The sequence below is a fragment of the Stigmatopora argus genome, chromosome 9 (genome assembly GCF_051989625.1).
Source record: "Stigmatopora argus isolate UIUO_Sarg chromosome 9, RoL_Sarg_1.0, whole genome shotgun sequence".
In the NCBI taxonomy this organism is placed as follows: domain Eukaryota; kingdom Metazoa; phylum Chordata; class Actinopteri; order Syngnathiformes; family Syngnathidae; genus Stigmatopora; species Stigmatopora argus.
In genome coordinates, this window is record NC_135395.1 from 3,211,722 (window position 1) to 3,233,541 (window position 21,820).

Sequence of the window (21,820 nt, forward strand, 5' to 3'; positions counted from 1 at the left end):
GTATGTCACACATATCAATAAAAATCAATTCTCCACAACAACACATCTAAAGGGTTATCAGCCAACAGCTCCCATGCAGGTACAGTATAGGAAGAAAAACCATCACGATAAAGGGCTCTTCAACATGGACTCAGGACTATTGCGTGACCTTTAAAATGAACACAAGAGTGAGAAAACACACACATAGAAATGCAATCAACACCACACCAGGTACTCCATTCCTCTCCCTGTCAGTTTGTTCGGTAATTATCGCACCAGGAAAAGTCTTCCCTACTTAATTATCATTTCTTTCTCACACGCACAATCAGTGTGTCTTCTAACTCCCGCCCTGCACATTATCAGTTGAGACACCTCACATAGTGCAATGATGTGTACAATAATTTTATACAATAATCCATTGTTGTAGAGTTCCGATTTATGGAAGACCATATGTTCATTTAATCAAGCACATAGACCGATTTGAAATGATGCTTCTGAGGCCAAAGACTTTCTTATTTTTGAGTGACAAAGAATTAAGCCTTTTTCCTCCACCAGCAATGTATTGTATTTTTTGGAAAATAATTCACACTGGAGTATAAATCGCGGCAGCCAAAAAATGAAAAATGAAGGCGGGGGGAAAAAAAACATACACAAGTCTCACAGGTCCTAAGTCCCAGGACCGGCAAAACTATGTAAAAAGTGCAACTTAAAGTCTGCATAAAAAGCATTTATTCCGGGTTGTTACAGTCGAAAACTGTTAAGAGAGTCACTAAAGACAGATTAAAGCTCACACAATGGAAGAATTCAAGATGTGGTGTGTGAACTGTCTCCACTCATCAAGTGTGGTTAAGATCCATCGAGAGTTGTTGACTTGGTGTGATCATTTCGTATTAGGGAGTGAGACATGCATGGTAAAGCTGTCAGGAAGCTTGAAGTGGACGCCTCAGAGTTCTGGGAGCCGCTCGTCACAAAAGCGCCTCGCGCCAACGTTCGCCGTCTTATGAAAGCATACTGGTCATCGAGCTTGTGACCAGAAATTCAACTTAATAGCTTGTATGCATAACTGGATAATGTCAGACTAGTGAAGGGGTAGATGTTCCCATGAACTACAAACACAGTCATACACATATATAAACACGCAACTCGGAACATACACACGCAAATTTCCTCACGATGAACTCAGTAAACACGTCACCTCTACGGGAGTGCACAAGCAGGCAAGCATCCTCAAATTCAAGAAAACAAAACCCCAAACGTCTCCGGAATTGTTTAGAATAGCAGGAACGATTGGATCCCTGCTGTAGGCTCGACTAAGCGGCGGAACTGCATTATGGGTGAGATGTGATCACAGAAACTGGTAAGCGTAAATGAATAGAAAGAGATGATTTGCTTTCCACCCTGCGGAGAGATGCTTTTGTACGTGTGAAGTCAAACACCCTTCCTCTTCTCTCACATAGGCATACACACACACACGTTTGAGTTAGTTAACAAGATAGCACGCAGAGTATATGCGTTTCTGTGTGACTCATAGCAGTTGCACATCGACAATCTTCGACGTACACGCGCACACCTCCCATCTTCGTCGGACAAGCTCGGTACACTCTCGCGCTCTATCACTGTCACACGGGGGCTCGCGTGGCGTCGTAATGAGCTAACAAGATGACACCCAGATGGCCTTGCCACAAGGAGGAAACAAGCCGACCGGTTTGTACACCCAACAGGCTGAGAAGAACTGCTGAGCGAGACGAGTGTCAGGAGTCATTACGGAGTCCGAAGAGGATAATCTGTTTCCCCTCATGGCTTCTGTGGTTTTCCACCCAGCCGAGCCCATCCCTCTCTAAGAGCAGACCAGTTAAACACGGCCCGCGTGCGGTAATGATTGAACGTCATTGTCGGTATCGGTGACAGCGAGGAGGCCGGGAGTCTCCCTCGCTTGCCGTGTCTCCACTTATCATCCATCAGGAGTGCGAGAGGCGACCTTTGACCCTGAATACTTCCATTTTGGAAGAAACAAATGTGCAGTCACGCAAATGCACGTTTATTTATTCGAACGAAAAACAAAAGATTCCAACGTTGCAAAACCACCAAACTTCCCCGTTCCACTGGAAAGAAAAATTGAACATTTGGCATTGTTTTTGAATTATGAAACCACAAATTTTTAAACATGCTGTTACCAATTTCTGAACATAAATAGATGAGCCATCACATTTATTCTTTCGTGAAAGCCAGATGTTTGTTTTGGCCGAACCTATCCAGTTTGTGATTGAATAGCAAAGTCTGCATTAGCTCCAAAATTAATTAAATAGGACGAGCGTATTCTGTTGCACCAAAAAAGTAATAAATATGACTTATTGAGCTAAGGCAGCCAAAGTACGACATTTATATGGAACGCATAACAGAATAGCAGTGTGGTGGACGAGTGGTTAGTACATCCGCATCATAATTCTGAGTTTAGGGGTCCAAATCTATATTCTGTCCTTCCTGTGTGGAGGTTATATCTTATCCTGCGTGGGTTTTTAGTCATGCAAAAAATCCATAAGCATGCCTATTAGGTTCCTAGAAGATTTTTTTCTACTTTAGTTCAAGTTAGGCCTTCTGCAATTGGTTGGTAACCAGTCCAGCTTTGACCCTTCCTATCGTCCAAGGTCAAAATGGTCCTGCTACAATGCTGTATTTATAATTAGTCCATGGAGTCCATCAGTGTCCCACGCAATCGCAGTAGTAAATGTATCTGTAAAGTCACTATCATAATGAAAACACAGCTGTAACCTAGCATACTATTGTGTGTCGGCTGACATTCTCATACAACAAACCACCTGCAACCTTGAGCTCTTTTGTGTTGTAATCCCAGCACTCTTAAATTAAAAAATCAAAGCCAGACCTTTACTTTGACTTGTTTTGAAACAACATTTTTCTTTTTAATTAAAATAAAAAAATCTCCACGAGTCCATTTGTAATTAATAAAAGTCGACAAAGTGACTCGGATTTTCTCTCTTTGTAGTTCCTTCAGGATCATATCTTCACCGTATTCGTGGTTATTTCATGCAAAAGCCTTGTCTCTTCAAGTTTAGTCTCCTTCTGGGCTACTTCTGTGCTCCACACACATTAGCTTGGTCATCCCACATTTTCTCTCTCACGCACACACATAAAGCCAGCTGCCTTCCATCCCCGAGGAGCAGCCACAGATGGGCTCTGCTTGCTCCGTAAAGATCTCTCCACAGGCCCAGTCTACAGTGGCTGCCAAAACCCGTCTGGCTAGAACCCACTGAATGTGCGACTGTCTTTGTAGATCTATGTGTGCCCGAACATGTCTGAGCAGCTCTGTGCTCGCCTTCCCGACACCCGTGTAGGAAGTGGGAGAGCTGGTGTCTTAACTGAGTGAAAGAGAGAGAAGGAGAGCGATCTTTTTCGAGAAGGTTTACTTGATAGTCACACAGGGATGGACCCCCAAGCAACAAGCGCTTCAGAGCCCGAGTCTAAAGCTGGACGTGTACGTGAGGTTGTAATCAGCTCGGAGCAGAGCATGAGGGAAGTGAGCAAGAAGACCTCCCAGACGAACAATAGCATCTCCCACTCCAAAAAGATTGCATTTCACTCGCACTTGAGGGAAGAAACTGGGAGGGAGAAGAATCATAGCCATTATCAAAGCCAAGCAGGCGGCATAGGCGAGTAACCAGCAGCCATTTTACACTCTGTTATAAACAAAACATCTCTTAGCGACCAGCCGTTTAATGATGCAACCTAATCAGCACATCGCTGTACTAATAAAAGCGCATACACTCATACACAGCCACACACAGCTTTGTGCTATTTTAATTGTTTTGGGCTTCAATGGAGCCAGTCATGGTTAAATTCAATTTTTGACAATTACACTGCTATCTCAGCATGGCTCATTTAAACACATGGGATCAGAGTTTTAAGACTGAATAATGAGGCTAACTTTGCGGAAAAAGACAGAAATGCTGCAATTTCAAGTTGGCGTTGCCTAATTTGATTGGATTAGTGTGTGGTATTAGTTTATCATTTTAGAAGTTGTTTTTATTAATGTATGAAGATTCAAACAATGACCAATAAAGCAATATTATAGATACTAAAAAGGTCTCTGCATTTTTCCACATTTTTGTGATATAAAAAAGTGAGAGCAAGATAAATAATGTCGGCCATAATTCCCTTAATGAGGGGATCAACATTAAAGCAGGCCATTTAGTATGCACTCCCTTATCAAACATGGGTGTGGTTGTGTTTAGAATTACGTAATCACATTCAAATTAATGTTAATTGAGAGTTTGATTAACAAACAAAGTTCAGTTTTTTAAATGCTGGTAATTCCTGCTTTTCCACCTCTAACGCATAATGTTTTTTATACTGTTGGGTTTTGGAAAATTGACCAAAAAATGAGCTTAATTGGACCCTAAGAAAATCTCTCAAACACATGTTATATTACTCTGTGGTAGATTGCTTTGCTTTCATTCAATAAACTCAGTTTACTTTTAATAACTAAGGGAAGGCAAGTTGCACAGAAGCAATCAGGTTCATTGTACCATAGACAGATATAAAATAGCAAAGAGTAAAGTTCAAAATACAGTGCTTTCATTGTTCTTCTTTGAATGTGGGGACGGCAGCAAAAGGGAGGGAGCGACAATATTTATCTTGGTACGTGCCCTTTTCTTCATGACACTATTTTTAATATATTCCTGCTATTGTGTGAAAGACTAGGAGATTGATGGCTGGATGAGTCTGATCGCCGAGCAGATATGTAACTGCGATACATATGCAGGCTTGTCTCTCACACATTTCCCTCGCCTGTAATCTTAAATGACGCCAATGATTCCGGCGGACGGCAAACAGTAGCGTTTTGTGGCATTGAATTGTCGCTTGTTGGTGGCTTAATCCAAGTCAGCATTGTTCTTAAAAGTGCCTCCCTGGGAAAACGGGAAAAGTCAAACAGCTGACGAGATGTCACCTCATGAACTCCCGCCTCGGTTTCACACACTTGCAAACCCGCCACGTCTGCGATCCGACACAATTCTCCCTCTCAGTCTCTTCTTTTCTGCTGGCGCGCCGCGCACACACGGACTTGAGAAAATTCTAAAACTCGCTCTTCGACTGCTTGTCAAACTCAAAAGGCACAAAACAGGCCACAAGCCTCAAAAGCTACAGTTACGTACTGTTGTGCTTCACGGCTGCTAAACCTTGATCATATCACGTCAAACACGAGTCGTATGTTGACCTCTTGACTCGCTGCGAATCTGCGCCATTTCTACACCATGGAAACATAATTCTCTTCACTTTTCAGTTGACCCGAAGCAGAAGTAGAGCAATGAAACGTATTTGGAACAGTCAGGTCCCTGTAGCCATACCTGCTCACATGCCCATACCTGGGCCTCAACATGCCTGTTGGGACTGGTCATGCAGGGCTATAAGAGGATCATGTATGACCTGAGGTCTTATCCTCTATATTTCCAGGGTCATGTATGTGCCTATATACTCTGACAAATGTTCTTGCACGAGCACTTGTATGCACACACATTCTTTTGCAAGCCAGCAATAGCTAGACTAGCCAGTAACAATAATTACTATATCGCCTTGATCATCAGATATATAAACTGGTGATTTCGTTTTTCAGGGCGGTTATACTACATGTTGTTAACATTCATTACCGTTGTTTTTTTTGTCACTTGCCTAAGATTATTATTTTTTAAAGGAAAAGCAAAAACGAATGCATTGTTTTTCTCATATGATTTGCATTAGTGTTTGTTAATGCTTATTATTTTGGGAAGTTAATATCTTTAATTCTTATTAGCGCTTGAATGCCATATTGGATTGGATGTTAGCATTACGTGGAGGGAAATTTTGAATGTTAATGCATTTTCAAAATTTTCTTTGTCATGTGGAATTACTGTAACAGTTTACTTGGTAGAAATTAAAGTAAATGGCTTGGTCTGACTCTATTTAAGGAACTGTTAAAAATCTGCCAATGTAGTCAGTTTCTATCCAGACAATAATGGTCATTTAAATATGTCACGGAAAATCACCGAGATCAACTTTGATTTTTTTTTCCATCTACAATCTCGATCTTAAAACTCCCAAGCCCTAAAAGGAATTCACAGTAGAGAAAAAAACAGACCATGTGGAGAATAATGGTGTATATTTCTGCATATTTTGGCATCGATCTAGTCCAACTTGCGACAGTTTCGCCAATAAACATATGAAACAGATACTATTTCATATTTAAGGTAGATGGCTCATCAAATCACCAAATCTAATTTTTCTTGACTTTCAAGTATCCTGCGACTTACTTATTATAATAATGGCATTCACTCGCGTTTCATACCGCTTTTCCTCACAAGGGTCATGGGGGGTGCTGGAGCCTATCCCAGCCAACTGTGGGCAGTAAGTATGGGAAACCCTGAGAGGGTTCCCAGCCAATTGCAGGGCATAATGAAACTGATAACCACAATCACACCGCCAACAAGTGGGAATGAACTGAGACTGCCGAAGTCAGGCGGAAGAACCACTGCACCATCGGGTGGTAATATTATTCCAGCTTGGGGGGTTCCATGATGGTACCTTATCACAATAGTTGTATGCTTTTTTTGTTATCCTAACAAGCCTAGGCAAAACGATAAAGAAAGGGCCCAGAAAGGAACAACTGACAGGCGTAATTACAGTTGGAATTGAAACAGCAGCATCCTGACTCACACAAGACCACTGGATGGCTTTTAGATGGATTTGCTGGAATTGAGTACAAACACTGAGTCAATAATAAGCTAATGGCCAATCGTTGAAGAAGAACCATTCACAAGTGATTTGCCAGGGGCGCTTTGCACCACCGCCAGTCACCCAACATAACAAGGGCACCCTGCCAATAGGATCCCTTCCCAGAACTGCATGCAGGTGTTTCAAACCCTTTATACTGTCTGTATGTGTACTCATTCAATTTTCCTTAATGCGAGAAAGCCTCTGAGGAGTGGAAAAGAAATTCTACTGATGAAAAGCTGATAATTATGCCTGTAATGATTCCGAAAGCGATGAAATCAATGACAAATTTGTGTTCGGAGCAAATGTACAAGACATTAAATTCCTATAGCACTTTGCCAGGGATATTTATGACTATTGCCGGAGCTTTCATTATCATAAAACGTGTTTAATATTTCCGAGCCCCGTGAGAGGGCGTCCACGTCGCGAATGATTGAGCGCGCAAGATTTAGTGGCTCCTTCCGCATCCCCTCGTCTTTCTCCAGCTACGTCTACGTGCTTCAGACCCGGTGATGGAGCTGCGAGGAGAGCAGAAAAGGGGAGAGGAGGAAGCGGCGAGGACGCGGTGCCAAGCAGAGAGGCCCACCGTGCCTCAGTCCCATCTCTCCAGCTGAGGGCTTTGATTCGCCTGATTGTCTCCAATATTGAGACGCACAATAAACACAACACTTGGCGGATATTTGCAATTCTAATCAGTCCCTCTCAACCGGCCTGGACAACCCGGCTTCGGCCCTCTGGGATATCACTCATCTGACTGCAAAATAATGACACAATCATCGCCATGGCTACACTCCTTTTGCGTCCCACGAGCAGACACAGAGAGGATATTAATACAAGGGAGTTCTCGGGGGGCTAAATGAATCGGCTAAGAGATTAGTTGGGCTTCCAGGTTAATGAAAGTGCCATGCAGTCTAGCGTTGGGAGAAAGTTCACACGCTGTGCCCCCCTGGTCGCGAAATGACTGGCAGGTTCCCACTTGCCCCTGCGAGGCACGCTGCGGCTTGATTTCGGTAAACCATTTCCTGTCAACATCAGATTCCAACTAAGTGTTTAGATTGTGAGGAAGCATGTTGTCTTGCCGTGTCAATGCTATCTGATTTGAACGTGCCAATGCGAGCCGTAATATGATCGTTATCTTTTGAAGGCCTTGTAAAATTATTTGCTTTTTCGCTGCAAAATCAATGCCAGTGGCTTTATCTTTTTTCAAAACAGCCCTTTAAAAAGTCATAAAAGCCCATCTGCAGGCTTTTACGGCATGTTTTCATTTACTTGACAACATGATGGGAGTTGATGTGCGGGCGTAAATGAGAGCAAAGTGACATGCAATCATTCCAATTTGAGTAGCCCGGATGTATTTGCTTTAACACTCACTCAGACGGTGGAAAATTGAAATGTATTTCAGAAAATAACTGGCACGTCTTATAAAACTGGCTATTTGACTTGCAAATGATTTGGATGATACATAACAGTGACTGTCTGGCCTCATTTTCAAGCAAATACCTGCCTTTGCACGAGTGTGTGCGTGCATGCACAGGCGTGTGAATGACAGGCTGTCAGTGAAAGAGACATTATTATCTGTGTGATGTGTGTGTGTGAGTGTTGAGCAGGTGCGGGGTCACGTCACTCGTAGCGAGCTGACACCGTGGACAGGAAACATTACTTTCTGATTTCCCTCTAGAGGGGAAACACTCTTGTCACATTGTGCAGTGCTGCTGTTCAACCTCTTCCAAAAGGTTATTCCAATATGTGCAGCAGCTAAGTGTGCCACCCATGACAGATACTTATCTAAAACCCCTTTTAACAGAGGCCATTTCTTTAAAACAACGTAATGACTTTTCTTTTTTTTTTTGGCTTTGTTCTGGCCTTGAAGAGAAGAGTTCTGGTAAACCTCTCCCTTCGCGTCCTTAGCCTTTGACTTTTTCTGTGTTACAACAATACGAGGGGGTTTAGTTCAGTGTCCTGCGGTCGATCTGCGAGTACGCTGATAAGAGAAGCTGATGGATAGGTTTAATCAGCCGAGCCCAGGGATCAAGACCGAGGGACAGATCAATCAAATGCTCTGTGCTTTATAATAGAAGGGGCTTTTATCACACTCACAAGGGTATTTGCTCACTATTTTTTATTGTGGGAAGGGACCTATTTTGGTAGAAAGGGGCAACTATACAAATAAAGAAAGCATGGGTTCAAATCTGTGGCGCTCATAAATTACGTCAAGGAGCTAAACTAAAAAAATACTTTCAGGCGAATTTCTTGACGTGATAAAAATAAAATCTAGTAAAGGGATTAATTCCACATGAGAGATAGTGTTCTACCTAGTGATGTCCCTATCCGATACTCAATATCGGCGCCCGATACGACTATTTTTGGACAGTCAGTGTTTTCAGTGCCGTTGAGCTTTTTGACTGCAGTAAATCCAAGCAGTTGGCAAACATGTCTGCTGAGTGTGACAATTTCTCTTTGGAAAATACAGATGGTGAATGGTAACAGAGCATCGTGTAAACAGAGTATGTATGGAGGAGGTAGCACTAGGGCTCACTTTGATACTAAAAATAATACTAGCCATATTTTTTATGGATTAAAAATGTGGACATCGGTTCGGTATTGGCAAAACATTGCTGGAAAAAAATCGGAAGACAAAAAATGAGCATTGGGACATCCTTAGTTCAAACTAGGAGACTATTTTTGATAAACAGCTGCCTTTGGTGTCTTAGAAGAAGCTTCTTATCAGATCATTTGAGTGACAGGTCTATTTTCTGTTTACTCTCAAATCGTGATAGTAAGAGACAGTTACACATGTCCTAGCCAATTCCAGACAAATTATAGTTGATCTTTCTTGTCTCCTTTGGATGGGAGATCTTATCCCAGCAGACATACATTATATGTCAGTGGGTTTCTTGAGGCCTTATTGAACGCCAAATTGACTGATGCAATCACAGACACACATCATTAGGCTCATTAAGAGTGAATGCAAAAGGGGCGGATGGCCCGACTGCTGTAGTCTGATAACACTAAGCAGGCAAGATGCAGGCTGTCGCTATTAAAATGAAATGAATAGCTTATTTGAAACCACGCGATTCACATTCACACCATTCGTCTGCGCCGCGATAGTTGGGTGGATCACGGCCTCGTAAAGATGCTCCATGTGTTGTTTTAGGAAGCCATTACGTACTGGGCCATCTCTATTACAAGGGCTATCTGGTCGTTATTACCGCCATCTGTAGCGTGCACTTAAATGTTAATCTCCGCAAACCAACCACAGCTGACTCTTGAGCGCGCGCTGCATCCACGCCACCTTCTGTTACGAGACGAGTCCCCTTGTACATTCAAACGTAACTCGACAGCTGTTTGGTTGTCACATTGCAGCTTTCGGGTCAACGTGTTTACTCTTAGACCAGTGGTGTGGGGGCGCAATCTCGCAGAGGTTGAACCCCGACGCCCGTGGAGCACAATCTTGCCGCCAGGAATCCTCACTCCCTTCAAAGGCTCATCACGGAACGCACGTCTAATGCGGAGGGAAGGCCGCTTAAAGCCTCAGCCAGATATGCTGCTTTGAAGCGACTGCTGCAGTCATTCCAATAGGAGAGAAATCATTTCCCTTTTCGCTGCCGTTTCATTTTGCAAAGGGCGCATCAGTCCACTATATTTGGTGTCCTCCTGTGGGCCGTCAACTGGAATCACGCCACTCCATTCCGGAGCAGGGCAACAGCAGGATATTAAACTACAAGCACCGGAGTCTCCCCCACAATAGATGTGTTTACAAACAGTTTTATCATTTTCGAAATAGATTACGCATACACAAAGAAAAGGGATAGCGATCGCGCAGAATTTTAAGGACTATCCGTCACTGATTTTAAGTCGCACCAATTAAAAACTACACAATCAGGAGGAAAAATATATAGAAGGTTGAACTGGAGTAGAAATCACATTTTGAGGGGAATTCTATCTTATGAACAAATAGAAGAACAAAGGCGGCCAGGTGTTCAAGTGGTTAGCGCGTCACCCCCACAGTTCTAGGGTCGAAGGTTCGACCCCAGGTGGGTCCTCACTGTGTGGAGTTTGCATGTCACCCCCCACAACCCCTGTGAGGATAAGTGGGTCGGAAAATGAATGAAAATAGAACAAATATGCATGATAGTAAAAGTAATAAAATGCTGAACACTCAATAGGTGTCTGCCAACATAACATAATTATTAATTTGCCCCGAAAGATTTAAAAAAACGATATCTTCCAATTCACGATTTTTTTTGTTTGGTTAAACTAGAGCGCCTTTCTCATGACTGTCCATCTGGGAAAAAAAAGATGTGTATAAGTAACAGACCTAGCCAGACTTTCCCCCCAAAAAAACAACTTATAGTCCGGAAAGAACGGTAAATACACGAGAAAATGCAGCAAAGGAGTTACAAAAATCAGCAACACGGGCCAGACCCAGCATGGATGAAGGGACCATCTGCAGCGAAACACTTTTATCTCAAAGACAGAAGAGTGGAGGAGTGATGTGGTGGTGCAGCCTGTCATGTTGCACAGTGGGAGACAGATGAGCAGAACAGTTAAAAGTAGTCAAAGTTTTCAGTGCAGAAGAAAAGAAGACTTCAGGGAGAGCGCCACATAATATGACAACTATTCGAAATCAAGGTTTACATTACTATCACAGTTGAGTCAGGCAAGTCAAGGGAACAAGTTTGGGTGTAAAACGTCGACGTACTACATTTGGCGGGTGCAAGGATGGAAGATATTGTGTTTGCTTTAGCAGGGCCTTCACTGCTATTTCCAATATAGTGGCGATGAGAGGCTTCCACGGTCGTGCACATCATGGGGGAGAATAAACACCCATCTAATGAGAAGCACATGTGCACGAGATGAAGCAGCTTCCTTCATAGGAATAGGATGAAATATAGACGTGTGCCCCACTGCGCGGCAATCACCGCCATAAGAACTTGGCGAGGGAGGTGAGGGGGTGGTGGGTGTTATGGAGGAATAGGGGGCACCAGACCCCCGACACGCTCTCTCACTCAACACACACAGCTGCCAATATGGCCGTTCTGGAGCGGATTCACGAGGAAGCCTGAGTCTGACAGTGACATCTCCATTCAGTCTCCCAACGTACAAGGACGCACACACACAAAAACACTGAGCACTAAAGACCGTGAGTGGAAGTTCAGCCCTGGGGCATTTCAAAAAAATAAATAAATAAAACATTTTCCCCACCGTTGGTCTTTCTGGAGTTTTAGCATGGCATCATGGGAAGATTAGACTTTAGAGTGCCCTGCTATCTGATGTCATTGTTGGTTTTATGTTGTCTGGAAGCCTTATGGAACTCGGACCTCGCGGCAGGCCCGTTTCTTTCTAAACAAAACGCTCTGGGTTGTCTTTGTGATTGATAGCAGGTTCCTATTGTATCTGTCTGCTCTGGCGGCATTGCAAGAAGAATTAGTTGGACAAAAACTCAAGGAAAACGTTCCACATCTGACTCCATCAATCAAGTTGGCAATCAAAATAATTCAATTAAGAGACTTAAATCCTGCTGGCTCACGAGTCTCTGCTCCAACAGGCCAGAGACAAACTCAATTTGCTGACAATCCATACATGATAGCATTACTTCCACTTTAAGGCTCAAATGTTTTTTCCATTACTTACATTTTCTAAATACCCAGGGACTTTCAAAGGAAATAGCTGAGTTATACTGTTTACTCAAAACGCAGACAATTCAAGGCATAAACTAAACAACAGCAACTTTGGTCAAATTGCACACAGGCGACCCGGACGTCTAAACTAATTTGCCGATTCTTCAAAAGAAGGACTGTTGTCGAGAGATGACTTGAGAGATTTATCTCATCCATGTGCTAAACGGGCATGCATCACAGATGTATGCTTGTGGGAGCCCGAGAGGAGGAGGTTGCAGAATTTGTGTGTAATTGTCTTTCTCTGCCGTTTCCGAGGTGTGAAAGGGAATGCGGCCTTGCGCTGCGGTGTCCCGGGGAGCGCCGATTGAAGCGTCAGTCACAGCTGCCACACAGAGCCCCGGCGCGCAGCAAATCCCAGGACCGGCCCACGCGGGTAAAGGGGCCGGGCCCGGGCCTGGGATCGGCGGGAGTCCCATAGCCCTTTTCTTCTAAAACCTCACTAACACAAGGGGGAGCGCCCCCATGCTGGGAGTTTGCTTAGAAAAAGCTGAGCCGAGACTTGGCAGAATGGGTTAACAGAAGCATGCATACATACACTCACATAGATGTAACTCACACACACACACACACACACACACACACACACACACACACACACACAAACTCAAAGGCTGCAGTTGTTTGTAACGGAAGGGAAAATGAGAAAACATCGAGAGGGCGAAAGAGAGGACAGCAGCTAAATTACTGGAGGAATGACTTTTTTTTTGCTCAGGGGCCTGGAGAGCCTAATGGTGGCAAAGTCCTGAGGATTATACACTGTGCCATTTCCATGCTCTCCCTAATAGTCTCCATGTTCTGCCTCTGTATGCCATAGATGGATTATGATGCTTTATAATTAACACGAGTGTATGTGCGAGTGTGTGTGTGTGTGTGTGTGTGTGTGTGTGTTGCAGGGGAAGGCGGCTATCGCAGACCACCCATCTACGAAGCCGAGACACTTTACTGAGGGGGATCCATTGGGAAAAGCAGACTGCTATACCATGCTATTCCATGACTTTATCATTCCATCATTCTATTATCTTACCACTCCATTCAATTACACTGCCACTCCATTAGTGTACTCATAACAGTGAACAAAGAGCTCCATGATGATCATTGATGAGATGTTCAGAGCTCGTTTGGCGCGGCCATGATTCATTCAGTCTTCCAATACTTACAGTCACATCTGAAGTCGAAGTACTTTGCTGCTAATTACTTTCTCTTTCTCTTCAAGAGCGCACAAGTACCCAGAAAAGTTCTATGCAGGATGATCACGATCACTTTACCATTTCTCTATTGACACTTAAAGCAACATCCGCATTGACATTTTGTCTTTAAAATGACACTAATGATAAATATTGAGATATTTATTTAATCATATATTCGTTATTGCAGTATTTCCCAAACAACCAATATTTTCCAACAAACAACCTGTTGAAGTTGTTGACAACAGCACAAGCCTCTGTTCACTTCCTGACTAGCATTTGTTTGACGACATCACAATCTTTCGTGTTGACCACACGCACGCACCAACATTTTTCATCATAAACATTGACATTTTTGAGTGTTTTTGGAAGAGTACAAAATCCTGACACACCCACACCTCAAGATAACGGTCAGGATTATCTTTACTGCCACCCAATAATTGTCGGAGATGACCTTGGTTATAAAAAAAATGACTTTTTGTGGACTGGGATTTAGTTAAATATACTGTATCACTGTGGTTTTAGTGTTTTTGAGTCAATGTCTGGAGTATTAGATGTATGGAAATTCCTTTTGGTTGGGTGTTTACTATTTAAAACTCTTTAAAATGTATTTCTAAATTTTAAAAATCTATTTTTTTACACTATCTCGTGTATTTTTAGGCAAAGAAATACCTTGTTGGTGCTGATAACTGTAGAAAACCTATTAATCATAGTTCATATAAGAAAGTTTCATCTGTTCTGTTCTGAATTAATTCTTTGATAAATGTAAGTGATTTAAATGACTTAGCAGCATAACACTGGACTAATGTCTTTCAGCATGACCTTTTCATTTTATCTTTGTGTGCATTTTGGAAAAAGCTCCCTTAATTCCTTCAAATAAAAAGTGTCGAGTCCCCTTTTTCACACCTCGCCAACCTTGAAAAAAAAGCTACAGTGTTTCCAAAGGTTAAAAAAAAAAGTACTTTCCAATGACTGTTCGACTTTTCTGAGAAGGGCCATGTAAGTTAACATTTTCGAAAACAATTTGTCCTTCCAATGTTTCCTCCCTGGCCGCCGCAATTCCAATTCCCCTCAAGTCCAAGAGCACTGAATACCAGCGTCCCCACAAAGGTATTTGCGGTGCCGTAAAGTGGAGGAAAACACATCCGTCCCCGCCCGCGGGCCAACGGCGAGCGGTGACGTCTGGGAGGACGTGCAGTGCGTGGCTGGCTGCGAAAATTGCCGGCCCTGCCCTGCCGTCTGATGAGGTCTGCCTCGGCTTCACAGACGGACGGGCTCTCTCTCGGAAAGTCGATGAAGTCAGACCGAATGAGGAGGTTACGAGTTCTCCAGTCGGAGCCGCGGGGGTAATGGTTTTAGAGATGGCTGTCACCCAGATCCGTTCCACTGTCCAACACTAGCGCTGATCTCCAGCAATCCAAAGCCCCTCGCTTTTCAATCGCTCAACTTCTCTCCCCGTGTCCCCCTGCTTCTTTATTCCCTCGCCTTCCACCTCGTACTGACACATGGAAGTAATCTGGGAGCTGTGCGCCAGTCTGAAAGGATGTGTGGTTGAGCCCAGGGCTGTGTTTCAACGCTCTATATTAGCTTCCTTTCCTCTGCCGCTTAATCCCCTTCATTTTCATCTGCGCCTATGTAAAAGAATTAAAATGGCAAACAAAGGACGACTTTGCGTATTCAACTTTCTCCCTACTTCCTGTAACTCCGCATACCAACATTTTCAATTAATTCAGGCCGAGCAAAGACCGGGAGACGGGTAGAAACGTTCCGAGGGAGATTGGCACCGACGAGGCCGATGGGAACTTCCACCCACTCCGTGCCAGCCCGGCTCCTGTCTAATGAAGGCCGTTTGCTAACCAACAGCCTCCTGTAAAGGCAGCCACTGTTGAGCCACTCCACGCTCTTCCTCGACACTTTCACGGGGGCAAACTGGCACACTCCTCACACTTCCTTAATGTTCTACTGTGGCTGAACAAAGAACAATAGCCAGGCGACGTTCTCAAGCGCTCGTTTGCTGCCTGCCATAAGCTTACACTCGCCCCTTTCACATGCGGCCATCGTGTTTTCTTTACCGAGAGTGTGAACTTGCACAGTAGCAGAAATTGTACTGACTTTAGGCGTTCCAAGTGGCCCTCGCAGTGCAATTAAAGCAAATTGGCAGGTTTTTTTAATGGTCGTTCTACCTTCTCAATAATGTGAGCGATTGTAAAGAGTTGAGGTGTAGTTTTATGTGCGAAATTCAACAGCCAACTGAGAAGTGCGCCAGTGTAAGGGCTTGGAGTTTCTATAATGGTCATTTAGGGGATTCTAAAGTGCCATGTTATTGCTGTTCCAAATATTTAAGATGTCTGCATTTAGGGCATCTGTTGATTTAAATGTAAGCATACCACAAATCACAATTATCACCCAAGTGACAGTTATATTTAACATTGGAGTAATGGTCTCTTACGGATGGCCATTATGTCGGCCAACCCATTCGAATAGTTAACTAATTTGGCTGCCATGGACAACGCTAAATGTCCAAGCAATTTTGACTGGATGAATATTTATTAATTTGACGGTCAAATTGGATTTGACGTCTCGCGCCGTCATTGGTAGTGAATGTGGAGCTGCCACGATAAATTGATCACAAAATTGATTAGTAAATGAAGCCTTTTGAGACACTTTGTTGACCTCAAACTTTCAAAATTCTTTAAAAAAAATTGTGGGTAAATAAACATAAATTTCTCACTTGTTTTCTTTTATTAATTAAAAAGGAAAAATATTGGGATTCTCCATTTTATTTATTAGGCTCTACATAGTTTCATCTTTTATTGATTTATATAATTTAATAAAAAGAAACAAAAAAGGAAATGATAACCACTTGTTTATTTAGTTTTTAATTTATTTATTTTATATAAAAATGGGAAAACTGATAATATTCTCCATATTTTGTAGTTTTGATCTTTGAAGTTACTTCTGTTTAAATAAAAAAAGCAACAGTGAATATTTTCCAATATCTGGAGTCCTTGATCTTTCTGCAAGGAGACAGACGTTTCATAGACATAATATTTTTCAGAAAAATATGAAGTTGATAGAACATGATTCACTTTTGCGGGCCACACCAAATGATGTGGTGGGCTAGATCCAGCCCCCAGGCCGCTAGTTTGACAACAATGGTGTAAAATGTTAGTGTTTTTTTTCTTCATAAAAAGATCAAAATGTTTTTACTAGGAACTGAATGTGACTGACAAAGCTGTTAGTATTAAATGTAAAAAAAAAAGTCAATGTGTGTGCTTGAGGGACGGCGAGACAGACGTATAAAAATCATGAATGACTTTAGTTTTGGCGCTTGATCATTTCAATTAATGTTCTGTCCATCAAGTAATTAATCTGCGTTGAATCATGCCTGCAGAGGTCTGTCTTTCCGAGTCATTTATTACATTCAGCTGTTGTTCCAGTTGTGAATCGGTCCTATAATATGTCTTCAAAGAAATCCAACTGTAGCTCATGTCATGTTGGCCGGGTGGGAACACATGGCGTATGTGCAGTGAACAAGAGGGAGGTAAAATATAAATATAAATATAAATATAAATATATATATATATATATATATATATATATATATATATATATATATATATATATATATATATATATATATATATATATATATATATATATATATATATATATATATATATATATATATATATATATATATATATATATATATATATATATATATATATATATATATATATATATATATATATATATATATTTGTATATTATATATAAAATGTCTTGCAAATGCAACTCATTTCAGAGAACCAAGTTGATCCGAACTGAGCTGGGGAATGTGCAACTGCTTGAATAAACAGAAATGATTCATCAATAGCACAGAAAATCAGTATGATCAGTTTTCAGTGACGCGGCAGCCAAACCGCCAGCGGATAAAGTGACTCCATCTGGATTGAAACCATGAGGGAAAAGAAAACATTTTTTTCCCCAAAATATCCCGAGGAGCTGCTACTCCTTTTCTGGACCCAGGTGTCTGTGTCGTTCGTTCCGCGGCCCTGAAACAACAGACATGTCCACGCAGAAGTGCACGCACATAAAAGCAAACGCAGCTGTCGTCATACTGAGACACAGGGTGCCTTTACGGCAGTTGCTTTGGGAAAAGTATTTCTTATTGGTCGCGGGGCCGCTGTCCGGCTCCCGGAATGGGGCTCAGGCTCTAAGTCCTCTCTGCGTGTAATAAGATCTCTATCAGAGGGAAACACAATCAGAGTCTAAAGAGTGAGGTGGGGGCGCCAAGGTGCATATCGCAGGGATAAAGGGGCCAAGCAGGCCTCTGACCCTCTCAGCAGTGACCCGCACCACAGCCAGCGGCAAAAGGGAGTGCTTCACGCCAGCAAACGAATCCCGTTCCCGAGCTTGGGCTGCTTTTGCTTCTTGTTCAACGGGTTACGGCAGTTTCGGAGTTAGTCAGTGAGGTTGTTTTTCTGTTTTTCTGTTTTTTGTCATTTAAATGTCTGTACACAGGAACATTGTGAACATGGATCAGCTCGAGAGGAAGATATTCCGGTGTGGCTTTGATAAGAGACGTTGGTTAGAAAAAAAAGTTAAGACGACAAGGTCCTTAAAACTAATTGCCTCGTTGTAAAAGCATTTTCCTCCTTTCCCTTATCTAGCTAATTAAGGCAGAAAAAACAGAACATTGAATAGAATTTCTACCTGAGGAGACAGCCAACAACTAAATTACCAGCATTTTTTACATGCTCCAAATGCTATTTTCCCCTTCACAATAGTCAAAAAACATGCTCTAAAGTCTAAACCAAGGGTGTCAAACTTGGGTTGGTTTGCGGGCCACATTAACGTGAACTTGATTTCATGCGGGCCGGACCATTTTAGATATAATATTTAGATTATTTTTTTTAATAAATGGATGAAAAGAACTGGATTAAAAGCCCTGAATATTCAGTTTTTTATAGATCTAAAACAATGTTTATTTTAGCTTTTTTAAATATTTTTAGATTTTACAAAATGATTTTTGAACTAAAAACACAGAAAAAAATGATTTAAAAATTACAATTATTGATTTAAAAGGGGGGGGGGATCAGGAAATTTAATATACATCTATACTCTTCATTTTAATTTGATCCTAAAACAGAAAGTCTGCACTCATAATTTACTTTCCCGGGCCACACAAAATGATGCGGCGGGCCAGATTTGGCCCCCGGGCCGCCACTTTGACACATGTGCTCTAAACGAAAGCAGTAAACTGAAGCCAACTAAAGTCAATAGACAGCAACATTGCACGAGAAGAGACTCGCGGCAAGAGAGGTGTGTTGAGTGTTGACCCTTATCGACACGAAAACCTCCCTTGTGCTGCTTTTATTTTTGCGACCTTCAAAAGTCAGAGGCCAAAATATCTGTTCCCAAGCCTCGGCGGATTGCAAGTTCAACGCCGGCGCGCCATATTGTTGGCCGGCCTGCAGCCGTCGTCTTACTTACTTATTTCCGAGGCGTACGAGAATGTTCGCCAACCTCTCCCATCGCGCTGTTTGCTTCCCGAGCTGCGGCAAACACGCCACTGTGACGGCGGGTCATGAGGTAAATATTAGCTCGGGGGATGGGGGTCCCTAGAGGACGTGCAGGAGCCACTCGCAGCAACCTTGTCAGATTATCATTAAATTGACATCGCTGAAGAATTCCTAGGTGCAGTGTGTGTATGCGGGAGTTTCGGCCATACTGACAGGACGTGATCAGTCATAACAAAGTGACATTTTCCGGAGTAATCCCACTCAGCTAAATGAGAGCTAATCCGATTTGCTCTGATCAAATGTAACAGTCCTTTTGGTTTTTATTTATTTATTTAATTTTTGCCAGCCATGAGTTGAAGCATTCAACCTTCTTCTGCCCAGATTCCCCCCACTTTGGCTCAAATTAAATTAACTACGTATCTGACCCAAAGTGAGTTAGTAAATGATCAATTAACTATCACCGTATTTTAGGGACTATAAATCACACAAAAGTCGCACCAGGCAAAAAATGCACAACGAGGAGGGGGAAAAAAACATAATTCCTACTCTAGCATGGCCCAGACACACTATGAATACATTTACAGTCAGGAAAAAGCTGTATTTGTTTTCCATACGCCGTTTATGCTACTTCAAATGAGACGGGCAAAATTCTCGCTGAATGTTGAACACCTGTCTCGATGCCAGCATTCAATCTCAACTTTTCCTAGAAGATGTGACTGCAATCTATTCGACACGTTACTAACAGGCCCCCCGCTGACTCGGCCAAAGCAATGCTCAGGCTTTCCCCTCCATTGCCTCGAGACGTGATTAATCTACAAAGCAATTGAATCCAGAAAAGTTTTTAATGATCACAGCATTGATTAGCCTCTCTATCTTGAAGTAAAAGTCTGACTCTTTCATACAAAGCACTTTTGTCTTGATGTATCTTCCTGTTCAAACGCTGAAGGGAAAAAAATCAATTAAGTGGACTTCAGCTATTGATAAGACGGGCGCCAGACTTCTAACACATTAAAATCTATAACTAATGGAGCAGCAGCAGCAATGTGAACATAAACGTAGGCACACACCTAAATAAAAATAACAGGGCCAGCCCAACTGCTTTCCTATACATGGGCTCATAACTCATGGCCTGTGGGGAGGTGCTGGTATTGTTATATTTGGTGTCTACGTGGAACAGTGTGCAAGCAGAAGGCTGTATTAATTTATTAGCCGAGGCAGCAGTTCTCCCCAAACTGGGAAGAGAAAGTAAGACATCATAAATCCAGATAGGTCACCTGATAGTGTACTGTATAGTACATTGCCGTGTTATCGCAGAAGGCTGGTATAGGCCTTGACACAGATGGATTTACGAAAAATACAAGCAATGCTGATTGCCGCGCATGTATTCCTTTTTTTTATTGGCCATCAGACAGCCCGCTGACGGATATGTTGCAGAAGAAAAACAGGTTTGTGTGTTGTTATTGCCGAGCCTGCAAACGGCAAGATAATTGTCTATTGTTTTCAAAGCACACAGCAGCAGAATAATTAGATTGGGGGGGGGGGGGGGGGGGTTGCTAACACTTTACCGAGCGCCTTATTGTTCCACCGTGAACTTTATGAAATATTTGGTCAGTGTGGGGAATTGACATGAAGCAGAGTGAAAAAACAGATGGAAGAATAATCTTTGACTCCCTAAAGCAGCACGGCTAGTTTTGAAGCTATTCCCTTCAGGTGACATCAACAATAAATCAATAAATGTAATAAATGTCGCCCTTTTGTATTTGTCTAGACCCAACTGAGGCTGTTATAATGTCTTTAACGTATCGGACCGGGATTATTGCTTCTGAGGGCGCGGACAAATAAAAAAGTGACGGGTTGTCGTGCGGCCATCAGGGTCCGACTCTGACCTCACGCACATTCTGTATACATTCTGTACGTAGTATATAAATACACCAATGAACAGAACTAATATTCCTTCTACCCACTGGCTCCACAACAAGCTCTTATGACATGTGGCATTTAAGGGATAAATAAATTCTGGCCTCAGTCACTGCTGAAGGTCAACGCTCTCCCTCCAAGCACACAAATACAGAGGCTATTTTTGGTTTTTGTTTCTTTTGACTAAATTTCCACACTCGGCGCGTGCGATTCAACACCACGCAAACACAGGAGTCGAGACTCAATGGGTGATAATTGCTACCAGAACGTATTTCATTAGAAGCAGTCTGGACTCGCGTTGCCGTGTTTTGAGAATGAGACCAATAATAGGAACTTTTCCCAGGTGCTTGCATCGGAGAACCTAATCCTAATGGCGGATTTCTCTGAATTGACGACCCAAACGTCAACCTGGCCCACTTCATCTCCCAAGTGGTTAAAACACTTATTCCCTTGCTATCTGAAACCACAGTCTCACACATTTCTATGGATCAGTGTGCAAGGGTGCAAAGCTAACCACCCAGGAGTTAGTGTTCAGAACACCTGGACCAAACTTGATCCATTTAGCCAGTTTCTCCCTTTCCATTTGTGTGCTGACGCATTAGTTTGATTCCAGATCCTGTTGATTACAATTGGTGGGAAGTGAGTGAGATTTTTTTTTTTTTAAAGAACTCCTACATCGCCTTGATTGGAACCAAAATGTTTTTAATGTAGCGTGTAAAGGTGGATGTTACAATTCATTATAATGAAGCATTTATCATGGCGCCTGGAGTAA

At 42.5% G+C, this 21,820-nt stretch overlaps 1 protein-coding gene across 1 annotated transcript in view; it reads right to left on the reverse strand.

Annotated features, from left to right (window-relative positions):
* LOC144082538 (ephrin-B1-like) overlaps positions 1 to 21,820 on the reverse strand; it is a 70,962-nt gene that overhangs the window by 48,042 nt on the left and 1,100 nt on the right. The gene's annotated exons all lie outside the window — the stretch shown is intronic.